General features: G+C 50.5%; 1 protein-coding gene across 1 annotated transcript in view; it reads right to left on the reverse strand.

Moving 5' to 3' along the window:
- LOC138295418 (clusterin-like) overlaps positions 1 to 5,144 on the reverse strand; it is a 122,830-nt gene extending 117,686 nt beyond the window's left edge. The window contains exon 1 of the mRNA XM_069233708.1: positions 4,864 to 5,144. The gene's annotated coding sequence lies outside the window, so the exon portion shown is untranslated. The remainder of the gene's footprint in view (positions 1 to 4,863) is intronic.
- Positions 5,145 to 6,000: the final 856 nt, after the last annotated feature.

The following is a 6,000-nucleotide window of genomic DNA, read 5'->3' on the forward strand; positions in this document are numbered from 1 at the left end:
GTGATAAATGTGTGTGTTAAACCCCTCAGACTAGGGAATACTGTGCATAATTCTGAGCAGTAATTCCATGTCTGCGCACTTACTCCCTATTCCAAGTGGTTTACCTCATGATAGAGGGAATTTCATGTCAGGATACCGGCCGGTAATTCCAGCCACTGGGAATCTCTCCATAGAATTCTAACTCATAATCTGGGCCAATGTTGTATTTTCTCTTGCCTTCTAACTTGTCACACATTGCTGTATGTACTTGCATTTCCTGTGGTGCACAACTGCATGCAAACACTGGGCCACTTTTATGGAGACGTGGCTCACCGCAACACAGGAAGACAACTTGCTGCACTGTCATATGGAGAGGGCAGGAATGCACCATAAATACTAAGATATGACATATTTCTGCTCTATCCCTGCACTGGTGCACAAAGTGCAGCCTAGTTCCAATGCAGACAGCCTTGCAGGTTTACTACTTGTAGTTAATCTCGGAATGCACCAAAATCCATGGGTGGATGCAGGTGGATCCAAGGACAGAGTAACACAATCAGAAAGTTGCACTGCATTGCATTACTCCAGATTTACTCTCAGTTAAGGCTTGCGTTGCCCTAGCACAACCATGCGTGACGCAAGGGCAATGCAACCCTTTCACAATTCTAGCCGCCAGTGTTCATGACGTCAACATCATGTACTTTAGGTACACAGACCTTTATCATGAATGAGTTAAGAAATGTGGTACACACAGATCCCCCCGTTCCCACAAGCTGACATAACAAAGAGCTCTCCATGAATGCCACCTTCCAAGGGAACAGGCACACTGCACAGCACTTTAGTAAAGTGGAACATTAGGTGCTATATGAGTTTATTGTTGGAAATACCCACAGCCAATAAGAGCAAGACCCTAAGACAAGCCTTCTCCCCTCTGGACCGCATATGTGGGAAGCTTCTCCCAAAGCATACGAGACTAAACACGGCCATTGGGATGTCAGAAAAGACTTAAAAACACACAAGTTCACAGTCCACCTCTCAGCACCCATCCGTTCCTCGCCCTACGATACTGCTAAGGTATTTAAGCTCAGAGTTAGAAAGGTTGTGTGTCAGGTTTGCATTACCTTTTAACACAGGCCCAACACAAAGTCTCCTGGTGCAGTTTACAATCTAACACAAATCGTGATTTGCACTGAATTGTAACCCAAAGTAAGGCAGCACTGCGCAGCTTTGCGTTACTCTGTCAAGGAGGTGCCCCATGAGTGCTGCAAGCTCCCATGGGTTTGACACAAATCCCTATCCACGAAGGATTGCAGATAGGGATTTGTGCCAAAAACCTGTGCCTCCCTGAGGCTGGCATAACAAGGGGAATGTTTTCATTTCTTTGCATGTTTGCTGCATTCTACAGAAAACGCCTTAAAGTGTGTGTTTTGTACAGGAAGGGGCCCCGTCGTGCACAAGAACCACGTCGACCACAATGCAGACACCTTGCACTACGGCGCGGGGCTCCTGCGTTGGTGCCAAAGTGCTCCAGCGCAGGGAGAGGGCAGAACTGCGCTACTTCTTAGTAGATACATATCTATTTGCTTTGCTGCGACATGTGAACTCTAAATCTGGACCCAAATGTTTATCCATTACCCTTGCTGTCGGTGAGGTCCTCCCCTGCCTTGTGTCCCAGTTTGTGCCGTGTAAATCCCACGATTGAAACAGATCCGACCCTGGCGTTCACTGACCGCTCGCCTTGTGACACACACATGAGAAGTGTTAACGACTGCACACGCATGTCCCTTCCTGTAGCGCACCCCCGGGGACACCTCACATGAGTACGGAGTCCGCCTGCATCTGTTATAAGACTAGTGGTGCAGGGACGACTCTCGTATCTCCCACGAGCGGTGGTGCAGTACAGGGTTCACCCATCTCCCACCGCACACGGGGGGAGAATGCACGTCACCTCACACTACTGGTGGGAGAGTACAGGGTTCACCCATCTCCCACCTCACACGGGGGAATAATGCACGTCACCTCACACTACTGGTGGGAGAGTACAGGGTTCACGGATCTCCCACCGCACACGGGGGGAGAATGCACGTCACCTCACACTACTGGTGGGAGAGTACAGGGTTCACCCATCTCCCACCTCACACGGGGGGAGAATGCACGTCACCTCACACTACTGGTGGGAGAGTACAGGGTTCACCCATCTCCCACCTCACACGGGGGAATAATGCACGTCACCTCACACTACTGGTGGGAGAGTACAGGGTTCACCCATCTCCCACCTCACACGGGGGAATAATGCACGTCACCTCACACTACTGGTGGGAGAGTACAGGGTTCACCCATCTCCCACCTCACACGGGGGGAGAATGCACGTCACCTCACACTACTGGTGGGAGAGTACAGGGTTCACCCATCTCCCACCTCACACGGGGGGAGAATGCACGTCACCTCACACTACTGGTGGGAGAGTACAGGGTTCACCCATCTCCCACCTCACACGGGGGAATAATGCACGTCACCTCACACTACTGGTGGGAGAGTACAGGGTTCACCCATCTCCCACCTCACACGGGGGGAGAATGCACGTCACCTCACACTACTGGTGGGAGAGTACAGGGTTCACCCATCTCCCACCTCACACGGGGGGAGAATGCACGTCACCTCACACTACTGGTGGGAGAGTACAGGGTTCACCCATCTCCCACCTCACACGGGGGAATAATGCACGTCACCTCACACTACTGGTGGGAGAATACAGGGTTCACCCATCTCCCACCTCACACGGGGGAATAATGCACGTCACCTCACACTACTGGTGGGAGAGTACAGGGTTCACGGATCTCCCACCGCACACGGGGGGAGAATGCACGTCACCTCACACTACTGGTGGGAGAGTACAGGATTCACCCATCTCCCACCTCACACGGGGGAATAATGCACGTCACCTCACACTACTGGTGGGAGAGTACAGGGTTCACCCATCTCCCACCTCACACGGGGGGAGAATGCACGTCACCTCACACTACTGGTGGGAGAGTACAGGGTTCACCCATCTCCCACCTCACACGGGGGGAGAATGCACGTCACCTCACACTACTGGTGGGAGAGTACAGGGTTCACCCATTTCTCACCTCACACGAGGGGAATAATGCACGTCATCTTACACTAGTGGTGGGAGAGTACAGAGTTCACCCATCTCTCACCTCACACGAGGGAAGTAATGCACGTCACCATACACTACTGGTGGGAGAGTACAGAGTTCACCCATCTCTCACCTCACACGGGGAATAATGCACGTCACCTCACACTAGTGGTGGGAGAGTACAGAGTTCACTCATCTTTCACCTCACACGGGGGAATAATGCACGTCACCTCACACTAGTGGTGGGAGAGCGCTAACACTGTATCTGTTATCCCACGCGGCTGGTTTCACAGCGTGGCGTTTACCTACATCTGTGACTTCACACGAGTGGTGCAATGGTGCACAGTGTACGTTACCTAACAATGCTGGTGATACAATGGCAAGTTTACATGTGAATGTTACCTCACACTCCTGGTGGTACAGTGCCCATTCTACTTGCATCTGGTACGTCACACGAGTGGCGGTATAGTGCACTTGTACAATATCTCACAATGCTGGTGATACAATGCCCAGTGTACATGTGAATGTTACCTCACACTGCTAGTGGTACTGTCCCGGGTGTACTGGCATCTGTTATCTCACACGGCTGGTGGTACAGGCACATGCCATCTTAACGGCTGGTGATTACAGCATGTGCCCATCACTCCCTCCATACCAGGTAGGCGTCTACAGCTGTGTGTTGTGGTCTGATGGCTAGTTGGCTGGATTATAGACTATGGAGCCCCGGGACTAATTCTGTCGTCATTATTTGGAACTCGTAGTGTGATCCTCGATAAATGACTTGATCTGTCTGTATATGTTCCTACAGTGAGGATGGTAAGAGGCTACCTCCTTATATCATGTGACATAAAACGCCATGTGTTTACATCTAGCGCCTCTCGCTCCTCCCTGTGGCATAGCGCCAGGTTACACGCAGCACATTAGAAGGAACCCCGCTTTACTTTGAAGAATACAAAGATGTCTGACAGTGAATTGGAGGAGCATTATTTTGGTCTGCAGGCACTAGTATTTCATACATCCCCATGAGATGGTCTTCAAGACCATCCTATGTGATTGTCCTGGCAGAACTAGGCGCTTAACTGGAAACGGGGAAAACAAATGTGCAATGCAATCAACCTTTTCATTCCTATGACTATATGTCAAATGTTAGGACTTCACCTCCCCTCCCAGCTTCCCAACAGATCCAAGGATAGTGCACGAAACCAGACACGCCCACCCGTCTGTAACATCTGTGCGCCCTCAGCTACACACCACCCTCAGCAAGGTCACTGTGAGGGGGAGATTCCACCGCATAATCGGACCACTTATCTGTCTACTAACCTAGCGCTTGCCACGTATGGGGTCTGTGCGCTACAAATAGCACCACTGCTTTAAACAGGCAAGTGCTGTTTAGCGCAGTACTTTTAACGGAAAGCACTTGCATTTCTCAGTCAGTGAGTAACTCCACTTCTAAATCTCCAGCGTTAGCACCCAGCAGCAAGTGCCGTCAATATACATTTTCGACCATGGAAGAATGAGCGCCTTAGTGAGTCCCCACTCACCTGCACCGCTATCTCTTTGAGCAGCGGAGACAACTCATAGCTCTGCAGCGAGTGCATCAACCTTCTAAGCTACAATTACGCTCGGCTGGAACAATCCGGCGCGCAAACCCGCGTGACTGCGTCAATGTGGAGCAAAGGGACATCGGCAGTGACCCCCTGTGAAGCATCTTCCACCCATCACCTGAGCGCGGGAATGATACTCACCCGGAGCAGCGAGCACTCCTCCTGCCGTGAGTCTGCGCAGAGGACCTCAGGCCCGACGGATGCTGGGGGTATTTATACCTTTCACAGTATCCGCAGCATCAGTGAGTCAGCGGCGAGGAATGTACTCAGAGCTTTCTAGAATCGCATCCGCCGGCCAGTGGTGCGCGCGGATGTCCACTAGAGGGCGCAGCACGATAACCTATTCCTCCTTAATTAATCCCTAAAATGGTTCAGAGTCGCACCGCTTCAGTGCGAACGCTGCCTTGGTTTAGAGAAAAGACGCCGCGGGGGTGACTGCGCCATTATTGCAATTGATTGCACAATCCCCTCACCCCCTGAAACATTCCGATCCATCATGCAATTACTCACACCTTCCCGAAACTATAATGTAGCAACAATAACATGTGGAATAGTTCCAAAGTACTAAGAATAACAGGTGTTTGATAATATCACTAGCACTAATTTTATCAGCCTCAGAAGGATTAAAGCTGAGCTCACCCTGGTAAAAATGATGCTAGAAATACTGCAGTATTTTTTATATGTTTGAACATCTAGGTAAGCGGATGCATTGTGGGATATGTACGTTATGTACCCTGGTGTCTCACCCTCTCGTGCTGAACTTGCCAAAGTCAACATCGGAAGCTGGCGCTGTCATCAGACTTTACACGAGCAAACATTATCCTTCAGAAGCAGCTCACCAGAGGTTGAACACCCCTCGGAGGGAGCCTGTGTCAAATCTACGTATCCAAGAAATGCATCTTTTCTGAAACAAAGCGTCTAACACGCAGTAAAACATGCTAAGGATGCCAACACATACAGCAAACATCTGGAAAGAGGCCATTAAAACCACCTGCAGCCTTTGGACAGGGGCATTACAGCAAATTAACACTTTGGAACGAGGCCACTGAACATACACAAAATTTCGGGGACTAGGCCATGAAACAAATATATGTCCTTTGGAAAGAGGTAATTAAACAATCGTAGAACCTTCTGGTGTGGGCGTTTAAACATGGATAGAACCACGCACACCCTCAAGAACCGGGCACTGTTTTTACGCCAGTAAAGAGCTGCCAAAATCCCGGGGGGGGGGGAGACGGGGGGAGGGGGTTAAAATGTGCTGGTGAAGGGCAACACTAG

The sequence above is a fragment of the Pleurodeles waltl genome, chromosome 5, assembly GCF_031143425.1.
Source record: "Pleurodeles waltl isolate 20211129_DDA chromosome 5, aPleWal1.hap1.20221129, whole genome shotgun sequence".
Classification (NCBI taxonomy): domain Eukaryota; kingdom Metazoa; phylum Chordata; class Amphibia; order Caudata; family Salamandridae; genus Pleurodeles; species Pleurodeles waltl.